Here is a 22,492-nt window from a genome sequence, read left to right on the forward strand (position 1 = left end):
CGGATGCAGTGTGGGAGGGGCTGGATGGGCTTAGAATGGGAGGGGCTGGGTTGGGGCGAGTGTGTGGGGCTGGGTTGGGGAGAGTGGGTGGGGCTGGGTGGGGGGAAAGTGAGAATGACTGGATGGGGTTACAGTGGGAGGGGCTGGGTGAGGGGTGAAAGACGTTCTGATTATCTGACCGTTTATGTTGTTCAGACTCGTGGAATAGATAACACAAAATCCAATGAATCTGTGAAACTTCTTTTACTAAAAATCAACAAGAGGTTACAATAATTTCCAGAATACAAACTTTTCTCAATTCATCATTCCATTTAAGCTCAGGTGATTATGAGCAAAACCACATATGTTACTATTCACCAGATGAGATGTGAATTCAACAATGAACTAGACGTGTGACTAACATTAGCTAGCAACTGACCAGCTCACCATCGACTAAAGCCCCCACTGCAGCACTGAATGTTTTGAAACAGGACCTCTTATACTCCAAAATTTGGCCACCCTCCCACTGCGGATGTGTCCCTAGCTATACGGCGTAACGGTCAGCAGTTATTTCCCAGACCATCTTATCACTTGTCCGTTAGGGAACTGTGGGTCTTCAAGGCTGGGTACATTCCAAAATCTGAAGATGTTTCTGTCATTCCACTGATTTCATAGTCTGTTCCCACAGAACTTCAATAAACCTGTTTTCCATATCTGTTGAAAGACAATTGGCAGCTTTTACAGCTTACGAGTCAAACAGTTTATTTTGCAAAGTTCTCGCAGTAACCAATCTTCGTCCTTGCAAAGCATGATGGTAAAATGTGGTCAACTTTTATTACAATGGAGATTCAGTCAAGTTTACCATGACAGTGTTACATATGATCGACCCTCAAGTGTCTGAACATGAAATTAAGGTCACAGTCACTTACATGTTGTCATCGCCCTCTTCTTTCCAGGTCTTCTGTGACAGCTTGACCAATTCTTGCTGCTCATGTCGTCTGCTGACTCAACAAGTTATTATTAATAAGTATAACACAATCACCAAGTGAAGAATGACTAAAACATGGGAGGTAATTCTAATCCTGGGGTGAACCTCGATATTAATGCCGATATCCCACCAAGAGGAATCATCCCCAATCTTAGATATTTCTTCGTGTAGTTTCCTGTTTTTCTGGGCCAGGGTATAAAATTGCTTTTGGGAATGACTAATGTGTTTCATTAACTCGGCCAGCTGTTCTGGCAGAGGTGGAATGTCATAGCCGAATCGAGTCACATACTGGGGTAATTGCTCTTTTTATTTTTCCTCTACGGTGCTATCTACTTGTCTATGCGAATAAATGCTTAATAAAACCCGCGCCTCAAGTCACACAGGTTGGACTGGGGCAAAGCAAAAAGTTCCCGTGGCAATGGGACAAGTCAGCTTGTGACCATACCAGTATTCCCGGTGTATGGAGGTGAGACAATACTCATCCTTCCCTAGGTACTCAGATTGTAAGGGGAAAAGCTTTCCCACCATTACTTTCTTGGTGTAGTTCCATTCTATTCCATCACAATCAAATCCACACGCAGGAGCTGCGTGTTCTACCACGTCATCAGGGCAGATGAATGTGTCCCGAGTTTGAAGGCACCTGGTTAGATCAGGGGCCCCCATGTGGCCCCATCCACCCGGGTCACATACTGCGGGGGTTCGTCATACCTTACTAAGTGGTCTCCCTGACGTATTCCTATATTCTCCACGTGGAATAGAGGATGTGGAGTTGCCTTTTCGTGCATGATGGGATAATACAATACCATCCCTAATAAGGTGATGTCGTTCTGCTCCTTCAAATGTTATTCATGTTTCACCGGGTACACCTGTACGAACCCGCTGACTTTAAACATATTCATGGTAAATTGAGAAGTGGACATTGTCCTCAGGTGTCGATCAGTCACCCACAAGGGAAGTTTCCCCTCATGCTCTGCAGGATTTCACCGGCTTGTTCCACTGACCAAGATCCGTTCATTACACACACATCATTTCACACGGCCTCACGAGAGGCCTTTGAATCTTCCTTTAAAATTTAATTTATCTGTTTAGCATGGGATTCTAAATAGTTAACCACGTTCTGTAGATGAATGGTCACAATTTGGCCCTCCTGTTCCAGACCATTCATTTTGTTCAAATTTTCACTTAAACGATTTCTAACTGCCTTTACGGATTGATCCAAATCAGCCAAATCAAGGTTATTAACGAGGGAGGTTCCAGTAATAAAAACAGTGGCTGAATCATTTATCAGACCCCGTCCTGTTCTGATATGGACCCTTTAACCCCGTAACCAGCATTGTTTCCTTCAATAATCTCAGTATTTTTCCCCAAAGTTATTGTTAAATCCATTACCATCTCCTGTGTCCTTGCAATACAATGGGTCTAAATCCGATTCCACCAAAGTTGTTCTAGCTCTTTCCCAAAATCCCTCTATTAATTCCCAGATCAAATCAAAGCTCTGCAGTCCTGCCACATACAGTCGTGAGTGGTGGTGGACAATTAAACAGGTAACAGGAGGAGGAGTCTCCAAAAATATCCCCATCCTCAATGATGGTGGAGCCCAGCACATGCGTGCAAAAGACAAGGCTGAAGCATTTGCAACTATCTTCAGCCAGAAGTGCTGAGTGGATGATCCATCTCGGCCTCCTCCTGAGGTCCCCAGCATCACAGATGCCAGTCGTCAGCCCATTCAATTCACTCCACGAGATGTCAAGAAACGGCTGAAGACACTGGATACTGCAAAGGCTATGGGCCCTGACAACATTCCGGCAATAGTACAGGAGGCTTGTGCTCCAGAACTAGCTGCGCCCCTAGCCAAGCTGTTCCAGTACAGCTACAACACTGGCATCTACCCGGCAATGTGGAAAATTGCCCAAGTATGTCCTGTCTACAAAAACCAGGACAAATCCGACCCGGACAATTACCATCCCATCAGTCTACTCTCAATCATCAGCAAAGTGATGGAAGGCGTCGTCGACAGTGCGATCAAGCGGCACTTACTCAGCAATAACCTGCTAACTGACGCCCAGTTTGGGTTCCGCCAGGGCCACTCAGCTCCTGACCTCATTACAGCCTTGGTCTAAACATGGACAAAAGAGCTGAACTCAAGAGGTGAGGTGGGAGTGACTGCCCTTGACATCAAGGCAGCATTTGATCGAGTGTGGCATCAAGGAGCCCTAGCAAAACTGAAGTCAATGGGAATCAAGGGGAAAGCTCTCCATTGGTTGGAATCATACCTAGCACAAAGGAAGTTGGCTGTGGTTGTTGGAGGTCATTCATTTCAATCACATGACATCACTGCAGGAGTTCCTCAGGGCAGTGTCCTAGGCCCAACCATCTTCAGCTGTTTCATCAATGACCTTCCCTCCATCATAAGGTCAAAAGTGGGGATGTTCGCTGATGATTGCACACTGTTCAGCACCATTCCAGACTCATCAGATACTGATGCAGTCCGTGTCCATGTGCAGCAAGACCTGGACAACATTCAGACTTGGGCTGACAAGTAACAAGTAACATTCGCACCACACAAGTGCCAGGCAATGACCATCTCCAACAAGCGAGACTCTAACCATCTCCCCTTGACATTCAGTGGCATTACCATCGCTGAATCCCCCACTATCAACATCCTGGGGGTTACCATTGATCAGAAACTGAACTGGACCAGCCATATAAATACTGTGGCTGCAAGAGCAGGCCAGAGGCTGGGAATTCTGTGGCGAGTGTCTCACCTCCTGACTCCCCAAAGCCTTTCCACCATCTACAAGGCACAAGTCAGGAGTGTGATGGAATACTCTCCACTTGCCTGGATGAGTGCAGCTCCAACAACACTCAAGAAGCTCGATACCATTCAGGATAAAGCAGCCCGCTTGATTGGCACCCCATCCACCACCTTCAACATTCACTCCCTCCACCACCGGCGCACTGTGGCTGCAGTGTGTACCATCTACAAGATGCACTGCAGCAACTCGCCAAAGCTCCTTCAACAGCACCTTCCAAACCCGCGACCTCTACCACTTAGAAGGACAAGGGCAGCAGACGCATGGGAACATCACCACCTACAAGTTCCCCTCCAAGCCACACACCATCCTGACTTGGACCTGTATCGCCGTTCCTTCACTGTCACTGGGCCAAAATCCTGGAACTCCCTAACAGCATTGTGGGTGTAACTACACAATATGGACTGCAGCGGTTCAAGAAGGCGGCTCACCACCATCTTCTCAAGGGCAGTTAGGGATGGGCACTAAATGCAGGCCTAGCCAGCCAGCGACGACCACATCTGATCAATGAATAAAAAAAAATAATCATCCGCCCATACAACCGCGCTCATTCTGGTTTGCCCCAGTTTGGCATCCCCACCTCCATCAGATTCAATATTACCGGCACCACCATGTGATGCACATCATGGTACAATATCATCTGTGTTGGGATTACCACCAACCCATTTATCAGTCCCGGAGTGTGTTTGGGACGGACAACCCTGGTTTCCTGTTGTTCTTCCCCCGGGTGTGTTTTATTCTTATGGGGGGTGGGGAAGTTTAGGTTGGACTTTCAATTCCACCGTGTGGATTATTCCGTTTTTACATTCCTGCCCATGATAATGTGTGCAAACCTTCGAACCCTACAAAACCTTCCCTCCCTGTCCACGAAAGACCGGTAGGGACTGTCATCTGTTCCATACACTTGGATACTTTGCCTGCCTATCCAGTGGAGGGGAGCGCCACAAAGCAGCTCTGCGGATATAAAGCTATGGTTTGATAGCGTGCCCGAAGGGTTCTTGCATCCATAGATTCCCTCATGCTCCTGCCACCACATTGGCCAACATAACAGAGTGTCTCCCGCTGCTTGGGATTGGTCCGGGCTTCCTACATTCTCCCAAGGGTTCCCTATCTGATAATGCCTTTGAACGGTCACCTGGGTCTGTGTGTAAAAACCACACCCTTGGCCCGGTGGGGCAAACTTTACATTTTATACAAACACCCCCTCCCTTCCTGGACCTCATAATTGGTAACCCATACTGTCCCTGAACACGCGGTTTCACAATCGCCCTTGATGTACTGCAGGATAATGTTCCCAGTGGTGTCCTGAGGTGGTGTCTCCGGGGCAACTGCAATCAAACTACGGTAGTGAAAATAGTTAGTGGTGGTCCAGTATGGCAAATAGGCTGATGTGGAATCTTCGATATAGAGCAGAATCCCGATCATTGCCCAGAATAATCCTTCCATTTTATTCAGCTCAGCCTCTCAAGAATTATGTTTTTGTTCACAAAGCAAAGCAAATCGGGACTTGCTACTTTTCTTTTTCTGTACAGGGCAAACTTCGAGTCATACAACTATACCTCAAGCATGTCTTTCTTTTTCTTTTACTACTTAGTGGGGTAGGAGGGGTCCGTCCGTTGGACTCATGAGTGGCCAGGAGGAGGTTCCGGACCTGGGAGCGAGGAGGATTCTACAGCTCCCATGACCTGTCCAACTTCATTTGAATCATACTGTACCTGTGGAGGCTTCACTTCAGGCAAGGGCACATCATTGGGTGGGGGTGTCGTATTAGTCACCCGATCATCATCATCCCATTGGAGCGGATGATTCAGTTTCACCAAGCTCATGATCGTGGCTTGCTGTCTTCTTGACCTGTTGTGGGGTGAAAGGATTTAATATTCTTATATTACTGAACTTTATCAACAACTAGCTGGAGTGCCCGGCAGTGCCGAGGGAAATGAAGAAACCTGTGCAATGTTTATAAAACTGTTTATGAAACTGTTGATTTTGACGAACTCTTCCCAAGCACCCAGGAGTGATATTACATTATTCACAAAGTTTCAGTGTATGAGTTGAATAGGGAAATAAAAGATACAGGCCCAGAAATTCGGGTCGGGGGCTTCCCGCGGGTGCAAGCCACCGACCTACACTTACATATCGCGCTGACATTTGAAGACAGGGCCTGCTTAGATTTCCGGTCTGCAGCCCGGTTCAGCTCCCGGTGCGCTGTGCGTGCGTGATCCAGTGGTGTACTTAGTGCGATGAGCCGGCTAGGGTCACGTGAGCACTGGGCAACCAATGGGAGTTTACAAAAGTCCATTCATGAGTTAGCCATAAGACCTGTCAAACTCATGAAAAGTACGGGTGCCCAAAACACTACTTAAAGTTTAAATAAAAGTTAAAAAAACATTCCAATAATTAAATTAACTATTAATAACTTTAAAAAACTAATTTAAACAATTATTAAAATTTCTGCCAAAATTTTTTTTCAAGAACTCGGGTCCAAAAATTAACTTACCTTACTGTAAATTCTTTAAAAATAATAATCCTGAGGGAAAAAATTTCTAACTTTAATTATTAGACCAGTTACCTTATAAAACTAAGTCTTTACGTCTGCTTTTCACATTCGTAAAAGGTGGAGGCCTTCACGCACGGACAAACCTGTCAAAAAAAACGAAGTTCAACGTGTACGCGCTGCCTCAAATGTCGCTAGGGAACCGCCTCTTAACCCCTTGGTTCAAAGGAGATGAAATGCCGGTTTTCCGCGCATGCGCTGTGCATGCTGAAATCCGGCACTTACAACGGGCCCACGCGTGTGTACCCCATCCGTACTCAGGCGTTGGGACTGGAATTACTGGGCCACAATCTCAGGCACTTAGAGGTCAGTTTAGAAATCAACAGTGAACATTAAATCCAATAATGTAGAACAAAAGAACATTTTACAATATGCTGGAGTTACAACCAAAGACTGAGTGAATACTCCTTCTGGTAATGGTTTGCAAACCCAACAGGTTTGGTATTGTATAGAGTGATTTTATAATCAATAAAGGTATTGAACATTACACTGTTATATATGTATTACATTTTAGTAGGAGAGAGAGAGGGGGAAGGAGAGAGAGAGAGGGTGGGAAGGAGAGAGAGAGAGGGAAGGAGAGAGAGAGAGAGAGAGGGCAGGAGAGAGAGGGAAGGAGAGAGAGCGAGAGAGGGAAGGAGAGAGAGAGGGGGGAAAGAGAGAGAGACAAAGAGAGGGAAGGAGAGAGAGGGGAGGAGAGAGAGAGAGAGAGAGAGAGGGAAGGAGAGAGAGGGAAGGAGAGAGAGCGAAAGAGGGGAGGAGAGAGAGAGAGTGAGGGGGAAGGAGAGAGAGAGAGAGGGAAGGAGAGAGAGGGAAGAAGAGAGATACAGAGAGAGAGAGGGAAGGAGAGAGAGAGAGCGAAGGAGAGAGAGACAGATAGAGAGGGAAGGAGGGAGAGAGAGAGGGAAGGAGAGAGAGAGAGACAGGGGGAAGGAGAGAGAGAGAGAGGGGGTAGGAGAGAGAGACAGAGAGAGAAAGAGAGAGAGAGAGGGAAGGAGAGAGAGAGAGAGAGAGGGAAGGAGAGAGAGGCTTTGTGAAAGAGGGAAGGAGAGAGAGAGAGAGAGGGAAGGAGAGAGAGCCAGAGAGAGAGAGAGGGAAGGAGAGAGAGACAGAGAGGGAAGGAGAGAGAGAGAGAGAGGGAAGGAGAGAGAGCCAGAGAGAGAGAGAGGGAAGGAGAGAGAGAGAGAGAGAGGGAAGGAGAGAGACACAGAGAGAGAGGGAAGGAGAGAGAGAGAGAGGGAAGGAGAGAGAGAGAGAGAGAGAGGGAAGGAGAGAGAGAGAGACACAGAGGGAAGGAGAGAGAGAGGGGGTAGGAGAGAGAGACAGAGAGAGAAAGAGAGAGAGAGAGGGAAGGAGAGAGAGGCTTTGTGAAAGAGGGAAGGAGAGAGAGAGAGACAGAGAGGGAAGGAGAGAGAGAGAGAGAGGGAAGGAGAGAGAGCCAGAGAGAGAGAGAGAGGGAAGGAGAGAGAGAGAGAGGGAAGGAGAGAGAGAGAGAGGGAAGGAGAGAGAGAGGGAAGGAGAGAGAGTGTGAGGGGAAGGAGAGAGACAGAGGGAGAAGGAGAGAGAGAGAGTGTGAAGGAGAGGGAGAGAGAGAGGAAAGGAGAGAGAGAGAGAGGGGGGGAAGGAGAGAGAGACAGAGAGTGAAGGAGAGAGACACAGAGAGAGAGGGAAGGAGAGAGAGAGAGGGGGGAAGGAGAGAGAGACAGAGAGAGAAGGAGAGAGAGAGAGGGAAGGAGAGAGACACAGAGAGAGAGAGGGAAGGAGAGAGAGGGACAGAGCGGGAAGGAGAGAGAGAGAGGGAAGGAGAGAGAGACAGAGAGAGAGAGGGAAGGAGAGAGAGAGGGAGAGAGGGAAGGAGAGAGAGCGAGAGGGAAGGAGAGAGAGAGAGAGGGAAGGAGAGAGAGAGAGAGGGAAGGAGAGAGACAGAGAGAGAGGGAAGTAGAGAAAGAGGGAAGGAGAGCGAGAGAGAGGGAAGGAGTGAGAGTGAGAGAGAGAGGGAAGGAGAGAGAGAGAGAGAGGGAAGGAGAGAGAGAGAGGGAAGGAGAGAGAGGGCGAGAGGGAAGGAGAGAGAGAGAGAGGGAAGGAGAGAGAGGGAAGGAGAGAGAGGGAGGGAAGGAGAGAGAGAGGGGGAAGGAGAGAGAGAGGGGGAAGGAGAGAGAGAGGGGGAAGGAGAGAGAGAGAGGGAAGGAGAGAGAGAGAGGGAAGGAGAGAGAGTGAGAGGGAAGGAGAGAGAGTGAGAGAGGGAAGGAGAGAGAGAGAGGGAAGGAGAGAGAGAGAAGGACAGAGAGAGAGAGGGAAGGAGAGAGAGAGAGAGGGAAGGAGAGAGAGAGAGGGAAGGAGAGAGAGAGAGAGGGAAGGAGAGAGAGAGAGTGGGGGAAGGAGAGAGAGAGGGAAGGAGAGAGAGACAGAGAGAGAGTGGGAAGGAGAGAGAGAGAGAGGGAAGGAGAGAGAGAGGGAAGGAGGGAGAGAGAGGGAAGGAGAGAGAGAGAGAGGGAAGGAGAGAGTGAGAGGGAAGGAGAGAGAGAGAGAGAGGGAAGGAGAGAGAGACAGAGGGAGAGAGGGAAGGAGAGAGACAGAGAGAGAGAGGGAAGGAGAGAGAGACAGAGAGAGAGAGGGAAGGAGAGAGACAGAGAGAGAGTGGGAAGGAGAGAGAGAGATGGAAGGAGAGAGAGATAGAGAGAGGGAAGGAGAGAGAGAGAGGGAAGGCGAGAGACAGAGAGGGAGAGAAGGAGAGAGAGAGAGTGAAGGAGAGAGAGAGAGAGAGGGAAGGAGAGAGCGAGAGAGAGGGAAGGAGTGAGAGACAGAGAGAGAGTGGGAAGAGGAGAGAGAGAGAGAGAGAGAGGGAAGGAGAGAGAGAGAGAGAGGGAAGGAGAGAGAGAGCGAGAGAGAGGGAAGGAGAGAGTGAGGGAAGGAGATAAAGAGAGGAAGACACCCCGGGGAAGGGGCTGGACTCAGAGCCCGGCGGGTGAAGAAGGGTGGCCTCCCCGCTCTCTCTCCCTCCCACCCCTGTCACTCTCTCTCCCTCTCCCCCTGTCCTCTCCCTCCGACTCACCTCAGTACCAGAACGGAGTCAGTCCGACACCGGGAGGCCGGGTGTCCATCGCTCAGAGCCGAGCCCGGGGTTCCTCATGTTTAACCAGGCGGGCCTTTGGACCAGGCGGCAGTCGAAGGCCTTTCGCCCTGGAATCCCGTGTCCGATTTCGGTCGGGGACGGCTCGTTGGAAAGCCCCAGTTTTCCCGGTCCCGCACTCATGGCAAGAGAGAGGGGGGGAAGGAGATTGAGAGAGAGAGCAAGAGAGGGAAGGAGAGAGAGAGAGAGAGGGAAGAGGAGAGAGAGACCAGCCATCGCAAATCGGAACAACCTTGATCGTGAAATAAATAAAAGCGGTAGGGAGGTAGTGCAACTCTGCCGAGCCTTAGGCCTGTACATAGTTAACGGTAGGTTCAGAGGGGACTCCTTAGGGAGACTCACATATTCCTCAACTCTTGGGTCGAGTGTGGTGGATTATACAATCACTGACCTGGACCCCTGCGATATCAACGCATTCACTGTCAGGCAGCAATCCCCCCTCTCAGACCATAACCAAATAAATGTGTACCTTAAACTTTCTGCCCAAACTACAGACACAAAAAAGGAACCCAGTAAGCTCCATAAAATAAACCAGACATACAGATGGGCCCCAGACAGTGGAGATAAATTCATCACAGCACTAAATTCACCTGATCTCACAAGTAAAATTTCAAAATTTAAAGAAAATCTATATGAGATCACCAGAGATGGTGTAAACACGGCCATAGAGGATATAAATATGATCTTCCATGAGGCAGCTGTAAAAGCCGACCTCGTGAAACAGAAGAGGAAGCGTTACAAAAGACAAAATAAAAATATGAAATGGTTTGACCACGAATGCAAAAATGCCAGAAAAGACCTGAGAAAAATATCAAACCAAAAGCATCAGCAACCAAACAATCCGGACCTACGTACTAGATACAATGAAACCCTCAAAAGATATAAACACACCATTAGGAACAAAACACAAAACTATACCCACAAAATACTCGAAGAAATTGAAAACTCCACCAATCCAAAACAATTCTGGGAAATGTGGAATAACCTGAGTACAACACAATTGCAAGCATTACCAATCCAAGATGGCGACATCTGGAGAACACATTTTGAAAACCTCTACAAAGACATCCCAATAAACAAAACAAACCCAAGTCAACATCAGGTCACAGAAAAACTCCACACATTAGAAGCAACAATTAAAGACAACCAAAACCCTCTAGACTCCCCAATCACATGGAAAGAACTGGCCACAAAAACAAAATCTCTCCACCTAAAGAAAGCCTGTGGCCCAGACAACATCAAAAATGAAATGCTCAAGTTCAGCAATATGGAGATGCAGGGTGCGATACTCAAACTATTCAACATCATATTACGCTCAGGCTGTTTTCCCGATATCTGGTGCCAAGGACTAATCTCCCCCATATATAAAAGTGGAAACAAATCAGACCCAAATAACTACCGCGGCATCTGTGTCAACAGTTGTCTAGGGAAGTTATTCTGCAGTATTCTAAATAGTAGATTACTTGATTTTCTTAACAAACATAATATCCTCAGAAAAAACCAAATAGGCTTTCTTCCAAAACACCGCACCGCCGACCATATCTATACCCTTCACACCCTCATTGAAAAACATATACACCAAACAAAAAATGGGAAAATATTCGCCTGTTTTATCGACTTCAAGAAAGCCTTTGACTCTATATGGCACGAAGGGCTCTATTATAAACTTCTTCAGTGTGGAATAGGGGGCAAAGTCTATGACCTTATTAAATCAATGTATCTGAAAAACAAATGCGGGGTCAAAATTGGAGACAAACGCACCGATTTCTTCACCCAGAGAAGAGGCGTCCGGCAGGGCTGCAATTTGAGCCCGACCCTGTTCAACATATACATAAATGAATTAGCAGACATGCTGGAGCAAAGCGAGTCACCAGGTCTCCGTCTCCTGGATGGAGAAGTGAAGTCCCTGTTCTATGTGGACGACCTGGTTCTGCTGTCTCCCACAGAACAGGGATTACAGCAACAACTAGACCTACTCGACAAATACTGCAAAAATTGGGCTCTAACAGTAAATCTAAAGAAAACCAACATCATGATTTTTCAGAAAAGACCCAGATGTCAGGAAAACAAATACCAGTTTACCCTCAGTGATACCACTATAGGACACACTATGAGCTACACCTACCTTGGTCTAACTATTACAGCATCAGGGAGCTTCAGCATAGCAGTGAATGCACTAAAAGAAAAAGCCCGAAGAGCCCTATATGCAATAAAAAGAAAATTCTACAACATCCAAATCCCAATCAAAATCTGGCTCAAAATATTTGACAGCATAATCCTGCCCATTGCACTGTACGGTAGTGAAGTATGGGGCCCGCTAAATCACCAAAGCTACACTAAATGGGAAAAACACACAATAGAAGCTCTACATGCAGAATTCTGCCGAAGCATCCTTCGCACCCAAAGAAAAACGCCAACAAATGCATGCAGAGCCGAACTAGGCAGATACCCACTGATAATAAACATCCAAAAACGAGCACTAAACTTCCTAAATCACCTCAAATCTAGCTCCCCAGACACCCTTCATTTCAAAGCCTTTCAGACCCAAGAGCTAAACCCAGAAAAGAGTCCCCTGAGTCAGCTGCTACTGAAACTAAGTACTCAGCCGGACCCTGACCAGCCCCAGACCAACACAGCCGTCCAAACACCAATCCGAGTGAACCAAATCATTAAAAAATGCAAAGAAACCTACCTGGAACATTGGAACAAAATAACCGAAAGCCAAAGCAGATTAGAATGTTACCGGGCCCTAAAAAGAGAATATAAACTGGCAGACTACCTCACGACCATCAGAGACACAAAACAGAGACAGACCCTCACCAGGTACAGACTAAGCGACCACCAACTGGAAATTGAAAAAGGCAGATACAAGAAATCCTGGCAGCCTAGAGAGAATAGAATATGCGATCAATGTCTGGCTGGCGAGGTTGAAACAGAAATGCATTTCCTCCTAAAATGCGAAAAATTCAACACATCAAGAAACATATTATTCAACAAGCTAAGCCAAACAACCCCAGATTTCAAGGAATTGGTTGATCTGTCAAAATTGAGATTAGTCCTAGGAGAAGGAGACAGACCATACCTTGGGGCCAAATATGTAACAACATGTCACAACCTGAGGACTGTTTAAAAGTAAGACTGTTTAAAATTAATATTGAACGTACCAAATGAAGTAGAAAGACTGTTTAAAATTAATATTGTTTAAAAGTAATATTGTATGTACCCAACAAATGTCAAATCGATTGACACCTACAGAATGTTGGAAAACTGTACCTTTTTGCTATGTAAGCTTTGGCAATATGGTTCTCTGTAAACTTTCATGCCAATAAAGCATTTGAATTGAAATTGAATTGAATTGAATTGACAGAGGGAAGGAGAGAGTCAGGGAAAGAGATCGTTTTCCTGTCCCGCACTAACGGCAGTTTGAAAGATTAGGCCCCGCCCACACATGCCATGAAACGCCCCCCGTGACGCAGTGCTCTGCCCCGTAGGATTGGTCAACCTTCACATCACTCAATGCTAATGAGCGGATTCCCCCGTATGATTGGCCAGCCGCTAATGAGCGGGTTTTTGAAAGTTTTTTGTATACTGTCCGAACAATTTTTGTCTGACCAAAACGTAAATATGCTTATGACACTTCCCTAATCATAAGCTTTCTTTTGATATAACATATGTGTAGGTACGCTCTACAACTTTTGAGTTATGTCCGGACATACACACAGACAGACAGAAGAGAGACAGACAGACACCACGATCCTTTTATATATATAAATAATAATAAATAACTAGCTGGAGTGCCCGGCGGTGCCGAGGGTTTTTTGAGGGCATGTTGTTATGAAAAATGTACAAATAATTTTTATATATATAAATGAGTTTGTCTGTCTGTCTGTGTGGGAATGAGAGAGAGAGAGGGAGGGACAGAGAGAGAGAGAGGGAAAGAGAGAGGGGGAAGGAGAGAGAGGGAAAGGGCGAAGGAGAGAGAGAGAGAGGGGGAAGGGGAAAGAGAGAGAGCGGTGAAGGAGAGAGAGACAGAGAGAGAGAGGGAAGGAGAGAGAGAAGGAAAGAGAGGGACGGAGAGGGAGGGGGATGGAGAGATAGAGAGGGAAGGAGAGAGAGAGAGAGGGAAGGAGAAAAAGAGAGAGGAGAGAGAGAGGGAAGGAGGGAAAGAGAGGGGGAAGGAGAGAGAGACAGAGAGAGAGATAGCAGGAGAGAGAGGGAGGGTGCAGGAGAGAGAGAGGGAAGGAGAGAGAGAGAGGGAAGGAGAGAGAGAGAGAGAGTGAGGGAAGGAGAGAGAGACAGAGAGAGAGAGGGAAGGAGAGAAAGAAAGGGAAGGAGAGAGAGAGAGAGGGAAGGAGAGAGAGAGAGAGAGAGGGAAGGAGAGAGAGAGAGAGAAAGGGAAGGAGAGTGAGAGGTGGGGAAGGTGAGAGAGAGGGAAGGAGAGAGAGAGGGAAGGAGAGAGAGACAGGGATAGAGAGGAAAGGAGAGAGATAGAGAGAGGGAAGGAGAGAAAGACAGAGAGAGAGAGGGAAGGAGAGAGAGAGAGAGAGAGAGAGAGGGAAGGAGAGAGAGAGGGAAGGAGAGAGAGAGGGAAGGAGAAAGAGATAGAGGGAAGCAGAGAGAGAGAGAGGGAAGGAGAGAGAGACAGAGACAGAGAGGGAAGGAGAGAGAGACAGAGAGGGAAGGAGAGAGAGAGAGGGAAGGAGAGAGAGAGAGGGAAGGAGAGAGAGAGGGGGAGAAGTAGAGAGAGATGGGGGAAGGAGAGAGAGGGGGAAGGAGAGAGAGAGAGGTGGTAGGAGAGAGACAGCGAGAAGGAGAGAGAGAGAGAGAGGGAAGGAGAGACACAGAGAGAGAGGGAAGGACAGAGAGGGAAGGAGAGAGAGAGAGAGCGAGGGAAGTAGAGAGAGACAGAGAGAGAGATGGAAGGAGAGAGAGAGACAGAGAGGGAAGGAGAGAGAGAGAGAGAGGGAAGGAGAGAGAGAGAGAGGGAAGCAGAGAGAGACAGAGAGAGAGAGGGAAGGAGAGAGAGAGATAGAGAGAAGGAGAGAGATACAGATAGAGAGGGAAGGAGGGAGAGAGACAGAGGGAAGGAGAGAGAGAGAGAGAGGGAAGGAGAGAGTGAGGGAAGGAGATAGAGAAGAGAGGAAGACACCCCGGTGAAGGGGCTGGACACAGAGTCCGGCAGGTGAAGAACGGCGGCCTCCCCGCTCTCTCTCCCTCCCTCTCTCTCCTCTCCCCCCCTCTCTCTCCCTCCCCTCTCCCTCTCCCCCTGTCCTCTCCCTCCGACTCACCTCGGTACCAGAACGGAGTCAGTCCGACACCGGGAGGCCTGGTTTCCATCGCTCAGAGCCGAGCCCGGGGTTCCTCATGTTTAACCAGGCAGGCCTTTGGACCAGGTTGGCCAGGCGGCAGTCGAAGGCCTTTCGCTCTGGAATCCCATGTCCGATTGCGGTCGGGGATGGTTCGTTGGAAAGCCCCGGTTTTCCCGGTCCCGCACTCATGGCACGAGAGAGGGGGGGAAGGAGAGTGAGAGAGAGGGGGAGGAGAGAGAGAGAGAGAGGGAAGGAGAGAGAGACAGAGGTAAGAGGAGAGAGAGACAGAGGGAAGGAGAGAGTCAGGGAAAGAGATAGTTTTCCTGTCCCGCACTAACGGCAGTTTGAAAGATTAGGCCCCGCCCACACACGCCATGAAACGCCCCCCGTGACGCAGTGCGCTCCCCCGTAGGATTGGTCAACCTTCACATCGCTCAATGCTAATGAGCGGATTCCCCCGTATGATTGGCCAACCGCTAATGAGCGGGTTTTTAAAAGTTTTTTGTATACTGTCCGAACACTTTTTGTCTGACCAAAAAGTAAATATGATTATGACACTCCCCTAATCATAAGCTTTCTTTTAATATAACATATGTGTAGGTACGCTCTACAACTTTTGAGTTACGTCCGGACATACACACAGACAGACAGACAGACAGAGAGACAGACAGGCAGACACCACGAACCTTTTATATATATAAATAATAATAAATAACTAGCTGGAGTGCCCGGCGGTGCCGAGGGTTTTTTGAGGGCATGTTGTTATGAAAAAAGTACAAATAATTTTTATATATATAAATGAGTTTGTCTGTCTGTGTGGGAATGAGAGAGGGAAAGAGAGAGGGGGAAGGAGAGAGAGGGAAAGGGGAAAGGAGATAGAGAGAGAGGGGGAAGGGGTAAGAGAGAGAGGGGTGAAGGAGAGAGAGAGAGGAAAGGAGAGAGAGAGACAGAGAGAGAGGGGGAAGGAGAGTGAAAGGGAAAGAGAGAGACAGAGAGGGAGAGGGAAGGAGAGAGAGAGAGGGAAGTAGAGTGAGAGAGAGGGAAGGACAAAAAGAGGGGGAAGGAGAGAGAGAGACAGAGAGGGAAGGAGGGAGAGAGAGAGGGAAGGAGAGAGAGAGAGAGAGCAGGAGAGAGAGAGGGAAGGAGAGAGAGAGGGAAGGAGAGAGAGACAGAGAGAGAGGGAAGGAGAGAGAGAGAGAGAGAGAGGGAAGGAGAGGGAGAGCGAGAGAGAGGGAAGGAGAGAGAGAAAGGGAAGGAGAGAGAAAGAGGGAAGGAGAGAGAAAGGGAAGGAGAGAGAGAGAGGGAAGGAGAGAGAGAGAGAGAGAGAGGGAAGGAGAGAGAGAGAGAGAAAGGGAATGAGAGAGAGAGAGAGGGAAGGTGAGAGGGAGGGAAGGAGAAAGAGAGAGGGAAGGAGAGAGAGAGAGAGGGAAGGAGAGAGCAACAGGGAGAGGGAGGGAAGGAGAGAGATAGAGAGAGGGAAGGAGAGAAAGACAGAGAGAGAGAGGGAAGGAGAGAGAGAGACAGAGACAGAGAGGGAAGGAGAGAGAGAGGGAAGGAGAGAGAGATTGAGGGAAGCAGAGAGAGAGAGAGAAGGAAGGAGTGAGAGACAGAGAGAGAGTGAAGAGGAGAGAGAGAGAGAGCGGGAAGGAGAGAGAGAGAGAGAGAGGGAAGGAGAGAGAGAGAGAGAGAGAGGGAAGGAGAGAGTGAGGGAAGGAGATAGAGAAGAGAGGAAGACACCCCGGGGAAGGGGCTGGACTCAGAGCCCGGTGGGTGAAGAAGGGCGGCCTCCCCACTCTCTCTCCCTCCCTCTCTCTCCCTCCCTGCCCTCTCCCTCTCTCTCCCTATCCCCCTGTCCTCTCCCTCCGACTCACCTCGGTACCGGAACGGAGTCAATCCGACACCGGGAGGCCGGGTTTCCATCGCTCAGAGCCGAGCCCGGGCTTCCTCATGTTTAACCAGGCGGGCCTTTGGACCAGGTTGGCCAGGCGGCAGTCGAAGGCCTTTCGCTCTGGAATCCCGTGTCCAATTTCGGTCAGGACGGCTCGTTGGAAAGCCCCGGTTTTCCCGGTCCCGCACTCATGGCAAGAGAGAGGGGGGGAAGGAGAGTGAGAGAGAGGTGGAGGAGAGCGAGAGAGAGAGGGAAGGAGAGAGAGAGAGAGAGGGAAGAGGAGAGAGGGACAGAGGGAAGGAGAGAGTCAGGGAAAGAGATCGTTTTCCCGTCCCGCACTGACGGCAGTTTGAAAGATTAGGCCCCGCTCACACACGCCATGAAACGCCCCCCGTGACGCAGTGTGCTCCCCCGTAGGATTGGTCAACCTTCACATCACTCAATGCTAATGAGCGGATTCCCCCGTATGATTGGCCAACCGCTAATGAGCGGGTTCTTGAAAGTTTTTTGTATACTATCCAAACAATTTTTGTCTGACCAAAAAGTAAATATGCCAAGACACTCCCCTAATCATACGCTTTCTTGTGATATAACATATGTGTAGGTACGCTCTAGAACTTTTGAGTTACGTCCGGACATACACACAGACAGACAGAGTGACAGACAGGCAGACACCACGATCCTTTTATATATATAAATAATAATAAATAACTAGCTGGAGTGCCCGGCGGTGCCGAGGGTTTTTTGAGGGTATGTTGTTATGAAAAAAGTACAAATAATTTTTATATATATAAATGAGTTTGTCTGTCTGTCTGGGAATGAGAGAGAGAGAGACGGGGACAGAGAGAGAGAGAGGGAAAGAGAGAGGGGGAAGGAGAGAGAGGGAAAGGGGGAAGGAGAGAGAGAGAGAGGGGGAAGGGGGAGGAGAAGAGGGGTGAAGGAGAGAGAGAGAGAGGGAAGGAGAGAGAGACAGAGAGAGAGAGGGAAGGAGAGAGAGAGAGGGAAGGAGAGGGGGAGAGAGGGAAGGAGAAAAAGAGAGGAAAGGAGAGAGAGACAGAGAGGGAAGGACGGAGAGACAGAGGGAAGGAGAGAGAGACAGAGAGAGAGAGCAGGAGAGAGAGAGAGAGGGAAGGAGAGAGAGAGGGAAGGAGAGAGAGACAGAGAGAGAGAGGGAAGGAGAGAGAGAGGGAAGGAGAGAGAGAGGGAAGGAGAGAGAGAGAGAGGGAAGGAGAGAGGGAGAGAGAGGGAAGGAGAGAGAGAGAGGGAAGTAGAGAGAGAGGGTGGGAAGGAGAGAGAGAGGGAAGGAGAGAGGGAAGGAGAGAGGGAAGGAGAGAGAGACAGAGAGAGAAAGGGAAGGAGAGAGAGAGAGGGAAGGAGAGAGAGACAGAGAGAGAGGGGGAAGGAGAGAGAGAGACAAAGAGAGAGAGAGAGGGAAATTGAAAAAGGCAGATACAAGAAATCCTGGCAGCCTAGAGAGAATAGAATATGCGATCAATGTCTGGCCGGCGAGGTTGAAACAGAAATGCATTTCCTCCTAAAATGCGAAAAATTCAACACATCAAGAAACATATTATTCAACAAGCTAAGCCAAACAACCCCAGATTTCAAGGAATTAGATGACCTGTCAAAATTGAGATTAGTCCTAGGAGAAGGAGACAGACCATACCTTGGGGCCAAATATGTAACAACATGTCACAACCTGAGGACTGTTTAAAATTAAGACTGTTTAAAATTAATATTGAACGTACCAAATGAAGTACAAAGACTGTTTAAAATTAATATTGTTTAAAAGTAATATTGTATGTACCCAACAAATGTCAAATCGATTGACACCTACAGAATGTTTGAAAATGTACCTTTTTGCTATGTAAGCTTTGGCAATATGGTTCTCTGTAAACTTTCATGCCAATAAAGCATTTGAATTTGAATTTGAATTTCAATTTGAGAGAGAGGGAAGGAGAGAGAGAGAGAGGGAAGGAGAGAGAGAGAGGGAAGGAGAGGGGGAGAGAGGGAAGGAGAAAAAGAGAGGAAAGGAGAGAGAGACAGAGAGGGAAGGAGGGAGAGACAGAGGGAAGGAGAGAGAGACAGAGAGACAGAGCAGGAGAGAGAGAGAGAGGGAAGGAGAGAGAGACAGAGAGAGAGGGAAGGAGAGAGAGAGAGAGTGAGGAAAGGAGAGAGAGACAGAGAGAGAGGGAAGGAGAGAGAGAAAGAGAAGGAGAGAGAGAGAGAGGGAAGGAGAGAGAGAGAGAGAATGGGATGGAGAGAGAGAGAGAGGGAAGGTGAGAGAGAGGGACAGAGAAAGAGAGAGAGAAGGAGAGAAAGAGAAGGAGAGAGAGACAGGGAGAGAGAGGGAAGGAGACAGATAGAGAGAGGGAAGGAGAGAAAGACAGAGAGAGAGAGGGAAGGAGAGAGAGAGAGGGAATGAGAGAGAGAGGGAAGGAGAGAGAGATAGAGGGAAGCAGAGAGAGAGAGAGAGGGAAGGAGAGAGAGAGAGGGGGAAGGAGAGAGAGAGAGGGAAGGAGAGAGAGAGGGAAGGAGAGAGAGAGAGGGAAGGAGAGAGAGGGAAGGAGAGAGAGAGGGAAGGAGAGAGAGACAGAGAGAAGGAGAGAGAGAGAGAGGGATGGAGAGAGAGAGAGAGAGAAGGAGAGAGAGACAGATAGAGACAGGGAAGGAGAGAGAGAGGGGGATTGAGAAAGAGAGGGAAGGAGAGTGAGAGGGAAGGAGAGAGAGACAGCGGGAGAGAGGGAAGGAGAGAGAGGGGGAAGGAGAGAGAGAGACAGAGAGAGAGGGAAGGAGAGAGAGAGAGGGAAGGAGAGAGAGAGGGAAGGAGAGAGAGAGAGAGAGGGAAGGAGAGAGAGAGAGAGGGAAGGAGAGAGGGAGAGAGAGGGAAGGAGAGAGAGAGAGGGAAGTAGAGAGAGAGCGTAGGAGAGAGAGAGGGAAGGAGAGAGAGAGGGAAGGAGAGAGAGAGAGAGGGAAGCCGAGAGAGACAGAGAGAGAAAGGGAAGGAGAGAGAGAGAGGGAAGGAGAGAGAGACAGAGAGAGAGGGGGAAGGAGAGAGAGAGACAAAGAGAGAGAGGGAAGGAGAGCGAGAGAGAGGGAAGGAGAGAGAGAGAGAGGGAAGGAGAGAGAGAGAGGGGGAAGGAGAGAGTGAGAAAAGGAAGGAGAGAGAACGAGGGAAGGAGAGAGAGAGGGAAGGAGGGAGAGAGAGAGAGAGAGAGGGAAGTACAGAGAGAGAGAGAGAGAGAGAGAGAAGGAGAGAGAGCGAGCAAGGGATGGAGAGAGAGACAGAGAGAGAGGGAAGGAGAGAGAGAGAGAGGGAAGGAGAGAGAGACTGAGAGAGAGACGGAAGGAGAGAGAGACAAAGAGAGAGAGGGAGAGAGGGAAGGAGAGAGACAGATAGAGAGGGAGGGAGAGAAAGAGAGAGGGAAGTATAGAGAGAGGGAATGAGAGAGAGAGAGGGAAGGAGAGAGAGAGGGAAGGAGAGAAAGAGAGAGAGGGTAGGAGAGAGAGACAGAGAGAGACAGGGAAGGAGAGAGAGAGTGAAGGAGAGAGAGACAGAGAGAGAGAGGGGGAAGGAGAGAGAGACAAAGGAGAGAGAGAGAGAGAGTGAAGGAGAGAAAGAGAGAGAGGGAAGTAGAGAGCGAGAAGGAGAGAGAGAGAGAGAGAGGGAATGAGAGAGAGAGAGAGGGAAGGAGAGTGAGAGGGAGAGTGAGGGAAGGAGAGAGAGCGGGACGGGATAGAGAGGGGGAATGAGAGAGAGAGAGAGGAGGATGAGAGCGAGGGAAGGAGAAAGAGACAGAGAGAGAGGCGGAAGGAGAGAGAGAGGGAAGGAGAGAGAGAGAGAGAGGAAGGAGAGAGAGAGGGAAGGAGAGAGAGAGGGAGAGAGAGGGAAGCAGAGAGAGAGAGAGGGAAGGAGAGAGAGAGGGAAGTAGAGAGAGAGGAAGGAGTGTGATGGAGGGAACGAGGGAGAGAGGGAAGGAGAGAGAGAGGAAGGAGAGAGAGAGGAAGGAGAGAGAGAGAGAGAGAGAGAGGGAAGGAGAGAGAGTGGGAGAGAGAGGGATGGAGAGAGAGAGAGAGTGAAGGACATAGAGACAGAGAGAGAATGGGAAGGAGAGAGAGACAGAGAGAGAGAGGGAAGGAGTGAGAGAGAGAGGGAAGGAGAGAGACAGAGAGAGGGAAGGAGAGATAGTGAGAGAGAGAGGGAAGGAGAGGGAGAGAGAGAGATAGAGGAGAGAGTCAGGGAAGGAGATAGAGAAGAGAGGAAGAATGTTTTTAAAAGAAAATACGCCAATGACACTCCCCTGATTGGTCACGTCCGAATGGCCTCCTTCTGTGCCGTATCATCCTTTAATTCTAAAAACAGAAAATGTTAGAAGTTGAAGGCGCTAGATAAATGCAAGCTGGGTTAATGGCGTTTCTTGGAATCCTTCTGACATCCACTACAAAAAAGCGAGATATTTTGAGAGCATTGGCAGTGCAACCTCTCGCAGAGTTCGAGGTGGATACCGACCTGGATGAGCAGAGACCGGCCACAGAAGCTCAGGAAGCGAGCGCCGGGGCGGCTGCAGAGAAGGAAGCAGCAGCCGAGCGAGAGCATGGTGGCGGCAGCCAACGCCATGGTGCGGCGGCCCCAGCGAGAGTGAGCCTGGGCGCCGGTCGGTGCAGCCCCGCAGCGGAGCAGAGGCTCAGCACCCAGCACAACTCGGGTTCGGAGGCAGGCAACCGGCGCCGGCACAGCCGCTCAAACTGGCCATCAAAGTAGGCGAGCCTCCAGGCGAAGGGACTCAGAGCCCGGTGGGTGCAGAAGGGCGGCCGCCATTTTGTGAGGTCGGCGGGATGTTTGAATCATGGCGGCCGAAGGTAGGAAGGAAGAAGGCGAGATTGTGGGTTCAAAATTTTTTAAAAGGATCCGGACTGAGGAGATGTAGGTGAAGCCACAGTTCTCATCGCTCGGGATGTGTGTGTGTAGTGAGGAGACGGACACTCTCCGCAGCCCCGCTGGACACCATCTGAGGTGAGTCTCTCTCTCTCTCTGCACTTTGCTAAAGCTCTGAGCTCGGGGATTGATGTTGAGGCGGTAGGCCACGGATCCCCGGCCTCCTCTTCCTCTTTCACACTGAGTGTGAGCTGAGCCCAGCCCCCCCCCCCGGGTGTGTTGTGGGTGATTGGCCGGGGCGGGGAGAAAGGAGGGAATGGAGCCGAGTCTCTCTCACACACCCCGAGCCCCCCGGGGCTGTAAGAGAGCTGGCTTCCCTCTCCCCCGGGCTCTCGGGCCATGCAGTTGAGTCCGCGGGAAGGGGTAGGAACAGCTTGCCGTGCCTAAGTCTGGTCAGGAGTCCTCTGACTCCCCCCTCCCTCTCCCTCCCTCACCCTCTCTCCCTCCCTCCCTCACCCTCTCTCCCTCCATCCCTCCTCTCCTCCACCTCTCTCTCCCTCCCTCTCACTCCCTCCCCTTCACTCATTAACTCCCTCCCCCCCCCTCTCCCCTCCCCCTCTCTCTCACTCCATCCCCTTCACTTTCTCCCTCCCGCCCCTCTGCCTCCCTCTCCCACCCCCTCACTCTTCCCCTCCCTCCCCCTCTCTCTCTCCCCTCTCTCTCTCTCCCCCTCCCTCCCCGCTCTCTCTCCCTCCCTCCCCACTCCCTCTCTCTCCCTCTTGGTTGACGCCGCAGGGAAGGCCGTGCACTCCGGCTGCCGCTGTGGACCACCGCCGCTGCTCACCTGGTAGCTTTGGGTCAGGGTCAGGCTCTGGGGCAGCGCGGTTCATGCCACAGGGAAGGCCGGTGCGCGGCAGCTCCCGCTATGGACCGCTGCCACTGCTCACCTGGTGGCTTT

The 22,492-nt window shown here is 49.7% G+C and overlaps 1 long non-coding RNA gene across 2 annotated transcripts; it reads right to left on the bottom strand.

Annotated features, from left to right (window-relative positions):
- Positions 1-227: 227 nt before the first annotated feature.
- Positions 228-17,380, bottom strand: LOC147092097 (uncharacterized). 2 transcript variants are annotated; one of them, XR_015075029.1, is made up of 3 exons: positions 16,642-17,380; positions 5,496-5,631; positions 228-980 (listed from the first exon to the last, which is right to left on the bottom strand). It is a non-coding gene; the product is annotated as an uncharacterized LOC147092097 (long non-coding RNA). The 2 variants fall into 2 exon arrangements; XR_015075028.1 differs by lacking the exon at positions 16,642-17,380 and adding an exon at positions 9,384-9,483.
- Between the last annotated feature and the right edge of the window lie 5,112 nt (positions 17,381-22,492).

The sequence above is a fragment of the Somniosus microcephalus genome, unplaced genomic scaffold, assembly GCF_052327205.1.
Source record: "Somniosus microcephalus isolate GS21.2 unplaced genomic scaffold, FLI_Smic_1.0 unresolved_chr2, whole genome shotgun sequence".
NCBI classification, from domain to species: Eukaryota; Metazoa; Chordata; class Chondrichthyes; order Squaliformes; family Somniosidae; genus Somniosus; species Somniosus microcephalus.